This window comes from Equus quagga, chromosome 16 (genome assembly GCF_021613505.1).
Source record: "Equus quagga isolate Etosha38 chromosome 16, UCLA_HA_Equagga_1.0, whole genome shotgun sequence".
Taxonomy (NCBI): Eukaryota; Metazoa; Chordata; class Mammalia; order Perissodactyla; family Equidae; genus Equus; species Equus quagga.
This window is the reverse complement of record NC_060282.1, coordinates 62,001,690-62,017,627: the sequence shown is the minus strand read 5'-3', so window position 1 is coordinate 62,017,627 and position 15,938 is coordinate 62,001,690.

The following is a 15,938-nucleotide window of genomic DNA, read 5'->3' as shown; positions in this document are numbered from 1 at the left end:
ACACTAGAATAAAACTCAGCATGAAGAGGTACTCACACCATGAGAGATACCAGGACGAGGGCTGCCTTCTCACTCTCCCTCAGGACATTCCGGCAATGAGTTGAAACCAGGTGGAACTGTCTAGTCAATTCAAGCTGTTATTTCTCTCCCCTAATTCTCCCCATTTTAATTTGCTGAGTGAATATAGTGGGATGCACGTAAGTTAAACATATGATGTGAGTCCTCTATAGAGGTTCAATTGGTCTTTAATGGATAAATTAGTTAACGAACGATTAAATCTTCTAAGCTTCATGTGCTTTCCCAAATTTGCCCCAACTGGAAGGTAATGCTATGTGTAAACTGAGAAAATGGAGTCCTACAAGCCAGTGGTCTTCAAATCTTCTTGTTGGCCTAGCCATTGAAGGAATTTTAAGAGTATGTGCCCACTTGCATATTTTTAAGTTGATACCAAAATTTTTTCATCATAGTTCAAATAGTTGCAAAATGTATTATTTTCAGCATGGTATAAATAATGATTTTTAAATAAAACTATGAGATCACTCTTTTAAATATATCCAATGGGATATAATATTATATGATTTTGATATCCATCTTCATCCATTTCTAAAATACACACTAACAAGCTCTCCTATAACAGTGAAAATTTTTATATTGTTCCTTTCTTCTGTATATACTTATGTCCAGTCCACTGCTCTTATAGAATTTTATCCTAATGTGATGTATTTTATCCTTAATGATATTTTTTATTATTCTATCACAAGTAAATTGGGGGTAGGCCGGCCCCATGGCTGAGTGGTTGGGTTCACATGCTCCACTTTGGTGACCCGGGGTTTGCAGGTTCGGATCCTGGGAGTGGACCCACACGCCACTCATCAAGCCATGCTGTGGTGGCATCCCACATAGAAGTAAAGTAGCTTACAACTAGGATACACAGCTATGTCCTGGGGCTTTGGGGAGAAAAAAACAAAAAGAGGAAGATTGGCAACAGATGTTAGCTCAGGGCCAATCTTCAAAAACCAAAGAAAATTGGGGAAAAAAGTATGTAAACTGAAACTAAGCTTGATTATTTCCTGTGACCATATAGTTCTAAGTGTTAAAGATATTTTTCTTTCAGAATGTTATCAACTTAAATATTACTAGTGATTGCAATTGATTAAAACAACTTAAAATACATCAATATGTTGATTAAATATCATTAAACATAACAAGTTCCTATCTGTTTCCTATTGCTACCATAACAAATTACCACACATTTAGCAACTTAAAACAACACATTTCTTATCTCACTGTTCTGGGGGTCAGAAGTCCAGGTATAGATGGCTTGGGTGGTTCCTTTGCTCCGAGTCTTACGAGGTGGAAATCAAGGAATCAGCAGGCTGCGTTCCCTTCTGGAGGCTCTGGAGAGAAGCCATGTCCTGGCTCATTCAGGTTGTTGGCAGAATTCGGTTGATGCAGGTATAGAGTTGAGGTCCTATTTCTTTGCTGGCTCTTGGCTGGGGACCACTCTGAGCTCCTAGAGGCTTCTCTCTGGTCCTTAAAATTAGCCCCCTACATCTCAAACCCAGCGATGGTACCACGTATCCTCACTCTTCTGCCTCCTGTTCTGCCGCATCTCTCTGACTCACGTTTCTACCTTTCTCTTCTGCTTTTAAGGGTTCATGTAATTACATTGGTCCACGAGATAATCCAGGACAACCTCCCTATTTCAAGGTCAACTGAGTAGTAAATTTAATTCTGCAAAGTCCCTTCACAGCAGTACCTAGATTACTGCTTGATTGATTAATCAGAGACCAGGCATCTTGAGGAGACATCTTAAGACTTCTGCCTACCAAAGTAACTTCTCATTAGAAAAACATCTAATGAGATACTTGAGGCTGTTTTATGTTTTCAATTAGTCCACGTGTTTGTGGATGAATATTACTTACCAGGAGGATGGGATATGTTCAACAAATATTATATTTCTATTTTTCGTTTTCAAAAATGTAAGCACTGAGAAACTTTGTCCACATAAATAAGTAAATGGGGATGGAAGGTGTTTTGTTATAGCAGTGCAACTGAAATCTTTAAACTCCTTCTAAGTTATTCTCCAAAATATCGTGAAGTGATATATCATTTGCAGTCTTTTTTTTAATGATCCATCTACTAAAAAGCCACTAAGGGTCTCTTTCAAATCTATAGAAAGCAAAGAATTAAAAAACCATCTGACTTGCAATATGTTTCTTTACCCAATCATCCTTATTCTCAATTTCTGGGACTTACACCAAAAAGTATTTATAAGACTTATTGAGTGACTTTACCACGCCTATTACTCTTTCACTTATGAAGATAATGGAAATAACTTTTTAGGCGTAAATAAGTTTGGGAAGAAAGAAATGTGTCATTCCCCAGCTGAGGCTTACTATGTAAACAAAATTTTAAAATCTAAGTACCCAAGTACCAGGGGTTGGAATGATTTCCCTAAAACACCAAAACCCATCAAACACAGAGCAAAGGGCCAATATCTAGTCCAACAAGCTCACAGGCTATTTCAAAGACAACGTAAGCTCAATAGAGAACTCACAGAACAGAGGCAAATGGTTAGGAATCCAATGGGATCTATCTCCCCAGTGGATCCTGAGAGGTCACACAACCAGAACCAAAGTCAGAATTTTTCTCTTAGCCCACCTTACAACTTACTGTCACTACATCAGAACTGTCCCTGTGCCACTTATCAATTTATTGTCTGCCTCATCAGCAAAATCACCCTTCATTGCCTGCTGGGCAAAAATGGGTCTGGATCCTTTCAATTATTTTTTCTTTGCCAGGTGGCATGATATTAAGCTTTGCCAGTAGAGGGCGCTGGACAGACATTTCAGGAGGAAGGAGTTTTCTTTCGTAGTTCAGATTTGCTTTCTCAGAAGGCTCCTAAAGCTTGGGTGACTTCTCCAGCACCCAGCTATTGTAGAGCTGATAGGATCTTCCAGGGCACAACTCATGCAACACTCACAGCTCTGCCAGTGGCCAGCTCCTGCAGGGCATAACAGGAGCACCAAACCAGCTGGACCCAGGGGCCAGCAGCTTCCTTTGGCAACCCCTCTCTAGGAGGTTTTGTAGCAGAGTGCCTCCAGTGAGATACCTTCCCATCAACAGACTTCCCTGGTATCCTAGATGGTGGATTTCCAGCAGCTTCTACCAGAGAAGCAGCACAGCGACTTCTCTGCTGTTGACTAAACACAGCCATGCATTCCCCAACAAGGACTGGATCCCCCCTGGCAGTCAGGGAGAGCCCCTCTTCCCTGGGTACCCTTCCTCAGCCCTCAGAGTAGTGGCTGCTCCTTACACCTGCCATTCCTGTAGTCTTTGAAGTTCCCTTTACTAGCCAATCCCTGATAACCCCAGTTATTGTTATAATCAATAATTCCCTACATTAAGCTTTCCCTGTTAAAATCTGTGTGGTTTCCCTCTCCTGGTTGGACCCTGTTCTAGCCCTAAAATCAGACACATCCAGGAGAACTTCCCTTATTTCAGCTAAGAGAAATATGTCTCTTTAAGATTCACAGAGAACGAAATTTTTTTAAGATGTTAGTTTCTCCTTTCACCAGATCACATTGTCTAAGACAAATTAATATTATTTTTAGCAAAGTCCCTTATTATACAGGATGAATAATTCCAACCCATTTAACCTTTCTCACAAGCTCTCGTTCAAATCATTCAGCACTTTTCATTGGTCTTTTGGGATCTCCTAAGTGTGAAGAGGGATTCTGTAACCCCAGACAGACTTCCAGACATGCTGCTGTGCACTTCGGTTAAAATAGTTACACTTTCACAAATTATGAAAAGCGAGAAACATGCTGATGCAAAGGTAAAATTATTTTAATAGGTAGAAAAGTCACTCTTTCTTTCATCTCTCTTTATTAAAACATGGAAGTGTGGAAAGCAGAGGGGAAAGAAGGCAGACCACAAAATGTTAAGCAACCTAATCAAAATAGAAAAGAAGCTGGTAATGCTTAAGTAATAAAATGACAACGTGGAAGTGAGAATAAGGGATCTATTGAGTTTTAAGTCTACATTCAGACTTTTAAAAAGATTTCTAGCTGCCCTTGGAATTACCTGACAGACCTTCAAATATACAACCATCATTTAAATTAATCCCGCTTTTGCTATTGTCTTCTGACACGAGCCCAGAGAATTCTTCAATGCTTCAAGGTCATTTTCTGTAGCAGGGGCAATAGAATTCTACAGCCAAAGTCAGTCAATTCAGCAGCTGTAATAACATGAAGCCATCTGCAGCCCTCTATTTAGTATGTAAATGAGAGAAAACAAAGTTCTAGCATTAGCTGCAAGATCTTAAATTCTGCACTTCTCTGTAGCTTTCTGTTTACCTCTGGTAAGATCTGATTCATTCATTCCTTCATCAAATAGTTATGGAGTGTCTGGGGATACAGACATGAACTTGAATATAAGAGAAATCTGCACAGGCCTCTTGATTCTTTCTCATTCCTTTAGTCTATTGACTCCCTTTTGGATTTACTCACTTCCCTAAAAATCCGGAACCAGCCAATCATTTACTTCCTCACTTTCCATTTCCAGGCTGCTAAGCTTTGTAAACGTCTTAATGTTTTGGGCCTTTTAAAAGGTCCTCTAGCCCCAAGCCCATTCCTATGCCAGCAGCTTACAGCAAATGACCTCATCCAGTTTTGTGGAAACCTGAGGCCATACAGCATGAAGCCCTTCCATTTTCTTTCTTTCTTCCTCAACTTTTGTTCTGACTTGTCCCTCTCATTCTCCCAACCTCCTCCTTCGTATCTAATCAGTGATATCTATATGAGAGAATTTTCCTACATCTTTCAAATCAGTACTCTGCATCCATCTCTAAGCTTTCCCTCTGAGGCAAACCCTAGTCAGCTCTCATTGGAATGATGGCAATATACTCATTCATAGCATCTTGTATTGATCAGTGTTCTTAGTTGCAAGTAACAGAATCTCCACACACTGGGTAGCTCACAGAAACTCCAGAAAGGCCGGAGATCCATCTCTGAGCTGCGCATCCAGGAACAAGACCCCACATGCCACCGGGGCTGCTCCAAGTAAAAGCACCAATGCCGCCTGGCACCTGGCAGGATCAATACTGAGGGCAGGGACTGTGCCACTGCTGCTTCCAAAAAGCCACGTGTGTCTGTCTCTGACCTTGTTACAAGAGCAGTTTCCCCAACACTTCACATTCCCCAGTTCTAAATACAATTGTGTGTGGATAGTGGAATGAAGGTAACACGCCCGTGCTCTGGCTCCAAGGGAGCCCAGGAATGTGGGTTTCCTGAATTGAAGTTTTGGAAGCTAAAATTTACAGTGTGGGAAATTACCAAAATGTAGGAGGGCATTTACAATGTTGGCTGCCACAGAAGCAAATGACCACTAGATATACCCCTTTAATCCATGTTTTAATATTAATGAGATTACTTTACTCCCTTTTTAAAAAAAAATACCTTCAGGGGCCAGCCCGGTGGCATAGCAGTTAAGTTCACACGCTACACTTCGGTGGCCCAGGGTTTGCGCACTCAGATCCTGGGCGCAGACCTACACACCACTCATCAAGCCATGCTATGGCGGCACGCCACATACAAAATAGAGCAAGATTGGCACAGATGTTAGCTCACGGACAACCTTCCTCAAGCAAAAAGAGGAAGACTGGCAATAGATGTTAGCTCAGGGCCAATCTTCCTCACCAAATAAATAAATAAATAAATAAATATATAACTTCATGGGTTCTTATCACCTAATGATTAAATATAAGCCGTTAAAACAGTATGTAACGCCTTGCATGTCTTTGTCTTCCTCACCATTAGTCATTCTCTGCTATTATTTGATACTTCTAGAAAACTGAAGCACTCAAGACTTAAAAACAAATACCCTCTGGTGGTTCATGACTTTGTATCCTTACATGTGCTTTCCCTTTGTCTAGAGAGTCCCTCTCACTTTCTGCCTTCAAATCACTGCTCAGAGCATGTATTATATGCCATATGCACTAGAAAAATAAAAACTAATAGTGGAGCTCCCACCTCAAGGTATTCAACATGGTGCTAGAGGCTGAATGTTTGTGTGCCCCCAAAATTCATTTGTTGGAACCTAATCTCCAATGTGACGGTATTTGGAGGTGGGGCCTTTGGGAGGTGATGGGAGGGTGGAGCCCTCATGAACAGGATTAGTGCCCTTATAAAAGAGACCTCGGAGAGCTCCCTTACCCTTTCTACCATTGAGGACGCAGTGAAAGGACCATGTCTTTGAACCAGGAAATGGGCCCTCACCAGACACTGAATCTGCAGGCACCTTGATCTTGGAATTCCCAGCCTCCAGAACTGTGAGAAATAAATTTCTGGTGTTTATAAGCCACCCAGTCTATAGTATTTTTTTTTTTTACAGCAGCCTGAGTGGACTAAGACACACGGTGAGTGAGATACATAAGCAAACTGAACGAAAACATAAAGCTACTCCTGGCATAGAGCAGTACTGGATGCTCTGCTAATTCTCTGTCCAGAGAGCCATGTGGACCCAAAGGAGGTGGTTAATCCCTTCTATTTGGGGGGGCAGGGATGAAGAGGGTCAAGAAAGGTATGGCAAGATAACATTTTCAAATATTAATACTTGGGGACTTTTTGCTCCCTGATATTTCCCTCTCACCTTTTCCTGGTAAGAAGTACCTTATCATCTTTAAGCCTTTTATTGTTCAAAACCCTAAGCCCTTAGGATGGAGATCACAAACCAGCAATCCATGGGGTATAGATAGCCTACAAACATACTTTGTTTGGTTCAAATAACTTTTTTATAAATTTAGAATTAGTTTCCAGCATTAAAAAAATTGGCAATTTCATATAAGATTTTAATTTTCCAGCTTCTCTTGAAAATCTGGAACTTCTACAAACTTTTGGCCCATGTGTTTCATGGTATCAATGAGCTGAAGCTGAGTCAGGGCTCCGTCTTTAAATGGACGCAGTCCCCACCACGCCTCATTATCTCTTATACACTCTTGGTCACTCTTTAAGTTACCAACCCTACCCTGTAGGCATCTGAGTTTTAACGCACGCCTTAGAATAAAAGAGAGGATTTTTCAGAGGAGGTAAATGGGAAAAGAGGATTCTAGAATACAGATAAATATGAACCAGACTAGGACTTCTCACCCCATCCCCACCCCGTCCTAGAAAGAGGTGTCACCTAGCTGAGAAGAGAAGAGAAGAACCATCTCCAGACTCCAGGGCAGCAGGAATGCAGCCCACTTTCAGGGTCATACTGCTAAAGAGATGCCGGGAAGCCCTCAAGAGATAAATGATTGGTTATAAGTCTATAGTCAGGAAGGACTGAGAACTCAACCAAAACTTCTATGCTCCAAGTATGGCATAGAAGTATCAGAGAGCTCCCAGAGATGCTGGGGCTACAAGGAAAAGGACATAGGTTCTTTTCAGCAACCTGAGGTAACCAGGTAATATCCTAAAATGGTGACTTAACTCCAGAGAAGGAAGGGAATTCCAAAAACGACTGTGATTAGGCTTTCCACCAGCCTCATAAAATAGGGGCATAGAGACAGAAATTGGCTTGAGGTGTAGAAAAATTTTAAGTGACAACACTTGCTCATCTGAATTTGTGGACAGTTAAAAAAGTTTGCAGAGGATCTGAAGATAACTAGGTATTCACCTTGAAGCCAGGAAGGGAAGTGACTCTGGGAACAGGGCAGGGATGCATGAGCTTTATGTATTCAGAGCACCACATCTGTTCATTTTGGCTGTAGTCCAGAGATCAAGATGGGACCTGAGAATCAAATATTGAAGTGGCAACCCTGAGCCTGATCATGGAAGATATAAAAGAGAATGGAGTTTATCCTGCAGGTAAGAGAAATAATTGAACAGAACACAAGATGTTGAGCAAGTTGGAATAGATGGAGAGGAAATGATGAATTCAATTTTAGACATGCTGACTTTGAGATATTTCTGGGTCATCCAAGTGGTAATGTCCACGAAGCAGTTGGATAAATTAATCTGGGATTCGGGAGAGAAATCTAGGTTATCAACACATATGTGGGCATCATAAGCCTAAATATGGTAATCAAAATCATGGGGGTGGGTGAAATCACTCAAGGAGCATGTCAAGTGGGAGAGAACCTTGAGGAAAACCTACACTTAAGTGATGATCAGAGAAAGAGGACCCTGCAAAGGAGATTGAAAAGGAGCTTCTAGAGAACAAGGAGGAAATATGAGAAGACATCATCATGGAAAACAAGAGAAAGAAGTGGCCAAAAATCACAAATACAGAGGAAAGATCAAACAAGATTAAAATATATATATATGTGTGTGTGTGTGTGTGTATTGGGTCTGGTGACATAAAGGCGCAGATTTTCAAGGCAAGATCAATTTCAGTATATAGTAGGATAAACATCATATTGCTGTGAGCTGAGGAGTGTGTGAGTGCTGAGGAAGTGGAGACTGTGTGAATAGATAATACCAAGGAAATGAAGCTCTGGAAGGACAGAAATGGAGCTGATGCTGGAATGAATTTGGGGGTCAAGGAACGGTCATTTTTAGGGTGGGAGAGAACTGAGTATGTTAGGAGGAACCTTATAAGGAGAAAAAAGTTTGAAGATGAATTAAGGACTTTTTTCTTTGATTTTATTAAATAAACACTTCTATAGCACTTATTATGTGCCAAGCCTTCTAACCACTCATGAAGTTAAGAGATTTGCTCAAGGTCACACAAGCACAAAATGACAAAACTGGGATCCAGTCCCAGGCAATGTGTGCAGAATTTGGGCTCCTCCAGCAGCTCTGTGCAACCTCTCGAGAAAGGGAGGATCATCAGGCTCAGTTCTGGGAAGGCAGGAAGGTGGAATCCAGGGTGCAGGCAAGGGATAAACCGGAGATAAGAAGGACACTTTGTCCCAGGTAAGAAGAGAGAAAGAAGGCCTGGACGAAACACAGGTTAGGATCATGAGGAGTTTCTCATCTGGTGACTTCAATTTTTTTTCCTCTAAAGTAAGAGCTGTTTGAAGGTGAGGGCATAAGGTGCATACATTTGGGAAGAGCAGAAAATGTTTAGCCATTGTGAACAATGGGGAAGCTGGCTAGAGAAACACATAGGTTTGGCTGGCTGGCTGTGTTGAGAACCCAGCTGAGGCTGGTAACCATGAATTTATGGTGGCTGCAATCAAAGCCAGCTATATGGCTTGCAGGGCCAAGTGCAAAATGCAAACATGGGACTCCTTGTTCAAAAAGCAGAAAAAGGACTACTAAAGATGCTAAAATGTTCTTCCACAGTCTTCCTCTTGGCCTGTCATGGTGTTTTTTATTCGCTATTTAATGTCACATTCCCTGGGGGCATGGGGATACTCTTTGGAGAAGCACAGAACCTCACAGGGCCCAGGGACCCCACCCCATGACTAAGCACATGTGTGTATGGGACCCACCAACTACTGTGTTTCCCCTACCCCCAGACTCTGGACAAAGATCTCTTTCCACAGGCCCATCCCAAACTGTGGCAGACCAACAACCCCCAAGGGATTCAACCTCCACATGGGGACACCCGTGGTACCTAGATGAAGGGTGGGAGAGAGGCTCCCCTCTACCTAATCACTTGCCACATGTGCTGTGGCATTGCCAGCCTAGGGCACATTCAGCCACATCAAGGTCACCCAATCACTGCTAGACAGAACGTGCGCCCAGTCTCTGGGGGCAGAGGGCTAGAAAGGGAGGCCAGGAGGGTGCCGGGGATGCCAGAGAATCCAAGTCCCAAAACCACTCCTGGAGGCAGGGAGGCCGAGAAGGGAACACACTTGAACCCCGGCTCCAAATCCCAGGTGCAACCAGGTACAGAAGGGTGAGTTTAGCATGTTTCCATTGTGTTTTCTTTTTTAACCCGGATAATGGAGGTGGAGGAAACAGGGGGCATATCTTTGCCAAAGCACGGAATACTTCTGGGAGAACAAGATCTTCAAAATAAAGCTGCCTCTTGTGGGAGGGACCAGAACACTAGGGATGTGAAGCGAAAGGAAAAATTAGTTTCATTCATACCCCCTGTGTTGTTTGCATTTTTTACCACATGTATACATTTCTTCTTTAATTAAAAAATAAAACTAGTCACTAAAAGAAGAAAGGAGTGAAGGAGAGGTGAGAAAACAGAGTCAGAGATTCTAGGTTTGTTATGATGGGAAGAGGATGCTTATGGTGAGCACCAGAGGGCAAAACAGAAGCTGTTCTCAAGGTGGATGAGACTGTCCTTGCCCATGTTTCTAACCAACAATGATGGGCCACAACGAGAGGGATGCTGAACACCCAGGCGAATGGGAGATCGAATAGCAGAGCGGCATATGGGAACAACGAGGGGTGGCCTAGGGTGTACAGCGGGGAAGTAGTCCTGAGAAAAAGACCTAAATCATCTGAGACTGGAGGAAGGGATGTTCACACAGATGTAGGGGAGCATGTAGACTGACATGGGGCAAATCGAGGCCTGATTGTCCCATGTTTCCTGTGAAGGAGGCGGCTTCTGAGAGAGAGGTGGGAGGAGGAAAGTTAACTATGCACCAACATTTGAAAAGACTTCAAAGAAATACATCAAACGGTTAATACTGGTGGATTTCAGGGATAGTTTCATTTTGCTATTCTCCTTTTTTTAAATTCTTCCCCAAAAACGGTTTTTTAAATTTTCAAATAGTTTCGTCCTGACTGTGGGTAAAGAAGTAACTCACAAACGTGAAGGTGATGGCATGGCTCTGACCCAGACCCTCTCTCCACCCAAGTACTGTCAGCTCATCCCAGGAGGAGGCGGGGTTGGTCCTGGAGGCCACAGCCAGGCGAAAGATGCGCACTGGGTCTTCACCTGCTCTCTCTGGCAGCCATCTTCCGCTCCCGAGCCTGCCTCTGCCGGGGGCTCTGCTGGATTTTGATCAGAGGATCTTCGGAAGAAAAATTATGAGCCCACTGAAAGTATTTTTTTGTGTGGGAGCATCAGTACAGGCTGAACAATGCCTCTGGCTGCAGATCAAAGCAGCCTCTCAGGAAAGGGGCAGCGTGATTCTATACGAAACCTCTGAGGCCTCCACAGCTCCGGGAATCCACATCCCCCAGGTCCTGGGCTCCTTTCACCAGGCTGGGCTCTCCAGAAGGAATCCCACACTCCAAAGCCAAAGAATTGAACATTCAACAACACATTTTTCAACAACACATACACGGATAAGCCAAAACCCAAACACAAGGCAGTGTCTTGCCTGACTTGAAAGAGTGAAGATTATGCAACTAGAGAAAAAAGAACTTGCATGGGCTCAGGGCCTAAACAGCTGAGGCCCTTCAGAGACACTTATGGTTAGGGAACATTTCCTAGCTCAACTCTTGCTTCTTAATTCACACACTCAAATAACTTCCTGTCTTATTGAGCAGATACCTCACTTTGTGTCATCTTGTTACGTGCAGAACAAACACCCTGCTTCCAAAACCTAAAGTGGAAAAGAAGCCTTTGCATTGCCTTCTGGAAACTCAGAGGGTAACTAATTTGGTCATGCTAATCTGCGTCTCAGGTGACCACTTGTGCAGTTCCTATCCTACTCCAACAGCGATTACTTCAAATTTACTTTACACCATCTTAACCATAAAACCAGCTTTTATTCTCAATTTTGATAAATTGAGAATCCACCGAGAGTTTCTGAATCCACTAAGAGTTTCAACTGTGAAGAAATTTCTTTAATTAGTCAAGCTTCTGGAACATTCCCCCAAAAGGCTGCAGTTTACAATATACTAATAAAAAGGAGTGGTTATTGAGGAGGAAACTTTTGATCTAAAATTCTCCAAGATTCTGCCCAATTTTAAAATCTCTCTGAAACATTAGAAAAGAAGTGAAAAGGAAAAGACCTCTCTAGCATTATATCCTATCATGCCTTCTCTGTGGAGCCTTAAAACAGATGTGGAAGGATTTGGGTTGTAGAACCTCTCTTTGAAATTGGCAGTGAAAAGTTAGTAGTTATGCAATTTAAACAAAAAATAGCTTTAAAAATTATAGGCCTTTCCAAAATTGATTGAATTTGAAGAAAAATGTGTATCTTTTTATTACCTCTGAACTCAAGGAAACTGAACTGAATGAATGCCTACATTGAACCAAGAATAGTAGTCTATTTAAACTGTATGAAATAGTGCTGATTTTCATGGCTGTTAACGAAAAATTTATTTCCCTCACTCTTAAGCCTAAATCACATTCAATTCTATTACTCTATGGAATGATTGTGACTTGGAGACTTTTATAATTTAACTTTTACTGATGACCTATATGCTCTAAAAAGCTGAGATGCCTTTTCCCTTAGAGAAATGGCAGTGAGGTTAATCCAGCTTATGTGAAGGACTGATAATTCCCAACCCCCATCCAACTTGGCTTAGTACAGACCACTGTATAAGCATTAGTCTTAGAATCTTTGAACTGGGTGAAGCCTTAGAGATCATCTAGGACAAGGTTCCATTTGCTTTGTGAATTTCACACACTTGCAAATGAATGATTCTTTTCCAAAATGTACAACAAGGTACAAAAAATAGCCTCAGAGAACCAGAAGAGCATAAGTGGATATGTATAAATAGCAAGCATCTTATACATCTAGCATGTAGATGAAGAGAAACCACTTGTATTTTTGTCAGATTTTAAAGGCTATGATCATAGTCTAATATTGAACTTTAAATACTGCATTGTGACCCAAGTCAAATAAATCAGTATTTATTCTATTAGTACTGTTTTTCCCAAATCACACCAAACTACACCATATATTCCATCATGTAAAAGTTACAAACTAATGTAAGTTCACTCTGATATTTCTCCCAAAGAATAATAAAGAAAAAAAAATCCCACTCCCTTCTGAGAGGAAAAATGCTTGATTTCAAATAATGTTATGTTATAGTAATTTTCCTATTTTTAACATAGCAAGTGGCAAATATTGGAGAATCTCTACATGCTCAAGATAGAATCGCAATAGATCATATTCCAAAACAATCGACAGCTTGGGCACAGGTGATCACTCTCCTCCTTGAAACACTGTCTTCACCTGCCCTCCAGACACCACACTCACTTCATCGTTCCTGCTACCCACGGGGTGCCCCTGCAGTGCCTTTTGCTAGTCCTTTCTCATCCTCTCTACTTATTAACATCGAAGTTCCTCAGGACTCTCTCCTGGGCTTCTTCTCTTTTCCACTTGTTCCCTCATTGATCCCATCCAAGCTCACGGCTTTAAATGCCATCTCTTCACTGGAGATCCCAATCTACTTCTCCAGCCCAGAGCGCTCCCTTAAACTTCCGACTCATATATCTAACTACCTACTTGCTATCTTCATATGAATAACGAAATAGATATCTGAAATCTAACACACACAGAACTGAGCCTCAAAACCTCCTTCTTCTAGAATCATCCCCGTCTTAGTTATTGGCAATTCTATCGTTCCAGATAAAAAGTAAAGACCTTAAAATTATCTCTCATTCCTTTCTTTTTCTAACATTCCATATTCAATCTGTAAGCAAATTCTATTTACCTTCTCAGTCAACACAAAATTTAACCATATCTCACCATGTCAATCATGCCCATCCTGGTCCAAGCCACCAATCGACTCTGCCTGAATTATTGCAATATCTTCTGGTCCCTCTGCTTCTACCTATTCTCAACACTGCAGCCAAAATGATCCTTTCCATCTTGTCTAGTCTTGCTAATCTGTGTCTCAAGTATCTACCTGTGAAGTTCCTATCCTACTCCAGGACTGAATACTCCAACTTCACTCGTTGGATTATATTACACTTTGGCTTAAAACCCTCCAATGACTTCCCAGTTTACTCAGAGTAAGCCACACCCTACAATGATCTGTAAGGCCTCACATGATCTGCATGTACGTGCACACGCACACACGTGCACGGGCAAACACACACACACACTACGTTACTTCTCTCATGTTATCTTCTACTACTCTCTTTCCTTCTTATTCTTCTCTTACCTGTACTGGCCCCTGGGCTGAGTCTCCAACACTCAAGACAAGCTCCTGAAGCAGGAAGCTTTTCACAATCTGCTCCTTCTGCTCTTCCCCTGGATATTGACAGGATGCGCTCCCTCGCCTGCTCTGCTCAGATTTCACCGTGAGAGTCCTGATCAGTCCATTTAAAATTGCAACAGCATCCAACTCCCACAACTCCCTAGTCTTCTTCACTTTCTTTTTTCTCCTTAACGCTTATCAGTTTCCAATATATTTTATAAGTTATGTACTGAGTTTATTTTCTTTCTTGCCCACTAGAATGCAAGCTTCATGAGGACAGGGATTATCTGTCTTGCTTACTGGTATATCCCTAGTACCAATGACAGTACCCAGTGGTGCTCAATAAATAATTATTGATCAAATATAGTCTTTAAACAGCTAACATGGTATGCGTTAAACAACTTTAGGGGCAATTTTATTTTCTTAAAACCAGATGCTTTCAAAGTTTTAATCCTTGATTCTTGTCACTTATACATATTCCAAAGACTCTTCTTTCAGCTACACGTTAGGGAAAAAAGATAGATATAAGATAAAGACAAGAGATAAAAATGGTGAATATATATTTTTTTTAACTTACTTCAGTTTAATTTTCTACATCTATAGAGGTCAGTGAATTGATTTTTTCTGACCTTGGACAGAATTTCATATAACAGGTACAAGCCTTTTCCAGCTTTAAAAAGTTTATTTTCCATTGAACAAAAAGATATGGAAATATAAGGCCACTTGCTCTAAAACTATAATGTAATAAAGGGCAGTCATGAAGATTGATACAGTTAATATGGATTTGGTTTACTTAGAGACCCTGTTCCAAGAATCTGTCTGCCAATCAATCTAATAGAATTATTGTTATTTTATTGAGTGTATATTGAATATTGGAGTTTAAAAACTCATAAAGTATGCTGTGCTATTATCTAAAAATCAGTTACAAAGTATTTGCTTGTTACATTTACTGCCTGATATTATGGAACCAAGGGCAACAGAATTCACTGTCTGTCTCTCTCACATACACACATGCACATACACACGGGCAAAAACACAAATAGTTTGAGAACTTTTATCACAAAATAAAAATATTTAAGTCCATTTCTTAAGAGTGAAGACTAGGAAATAAATTACACATTCAAGTTCAGAAAGGCAATTAGAAGTAGAATGAGACTTTTATCTGACTTTGTCTATTGCTCAGTCCAGGACTAGAGAAAGCATTGTTCTTTCAAGAACAATAGAAAGAATAGACAATGTCAGTTATGCCAAGGAGAACCCAACACTGCTACTACTATTTGCCATCTACCTATGGCTCACAAACATAGTAATCATAAAGTTGTAAGCTATTAAAAATCTGGGTGCCTGCAGTAAGAGGAGCGTTTTTGGAGAATTCAGAAGTGGGAATCCCAAAGAATTGCTGTTTTCTTCAGAACTGAAGAGAACTTTCCAGGTAATGTTCAATCTAGAAGCTGGTCTCTTCTACCACTTAAAAAAGAAGAGAGTCACATAGACCGGTCTTCTCCACCACAGGGCCTAGGGAGTAATGATCCAGGGAAAAAACCCTGGTGTCTCTACTACAAGTGGGCTTGACTGAGAAAGAACACTGAGGGAAAGCAAACCTTGTTTTCCTGTATCATAGATGAGTTAACCCGAAGGATCAGGTGGCCAAGTCACTCACATGAATCAAGGAACTTATCCAGTATCAAGCTTTACTAATAATTTCAGGGATACAAGCAGCTAAGACGCACAGACACAGCAAGGTGAGGTCCGATATCTCAAGTACAGCTCTCCAGGTCCTTACTTTTTACATCATTTTCACCTTCTGGCTCAGAGCCATGAGTGAGTTCTCCAGGTAAAGTATGGTTTTCTCTCCTGGAAGGGAGCATTCCAGGATATTATCTCTGAATAATATCCAGAAAGGTAGATCTGTGACATTTCCTAAGAAGCCATGTTCCG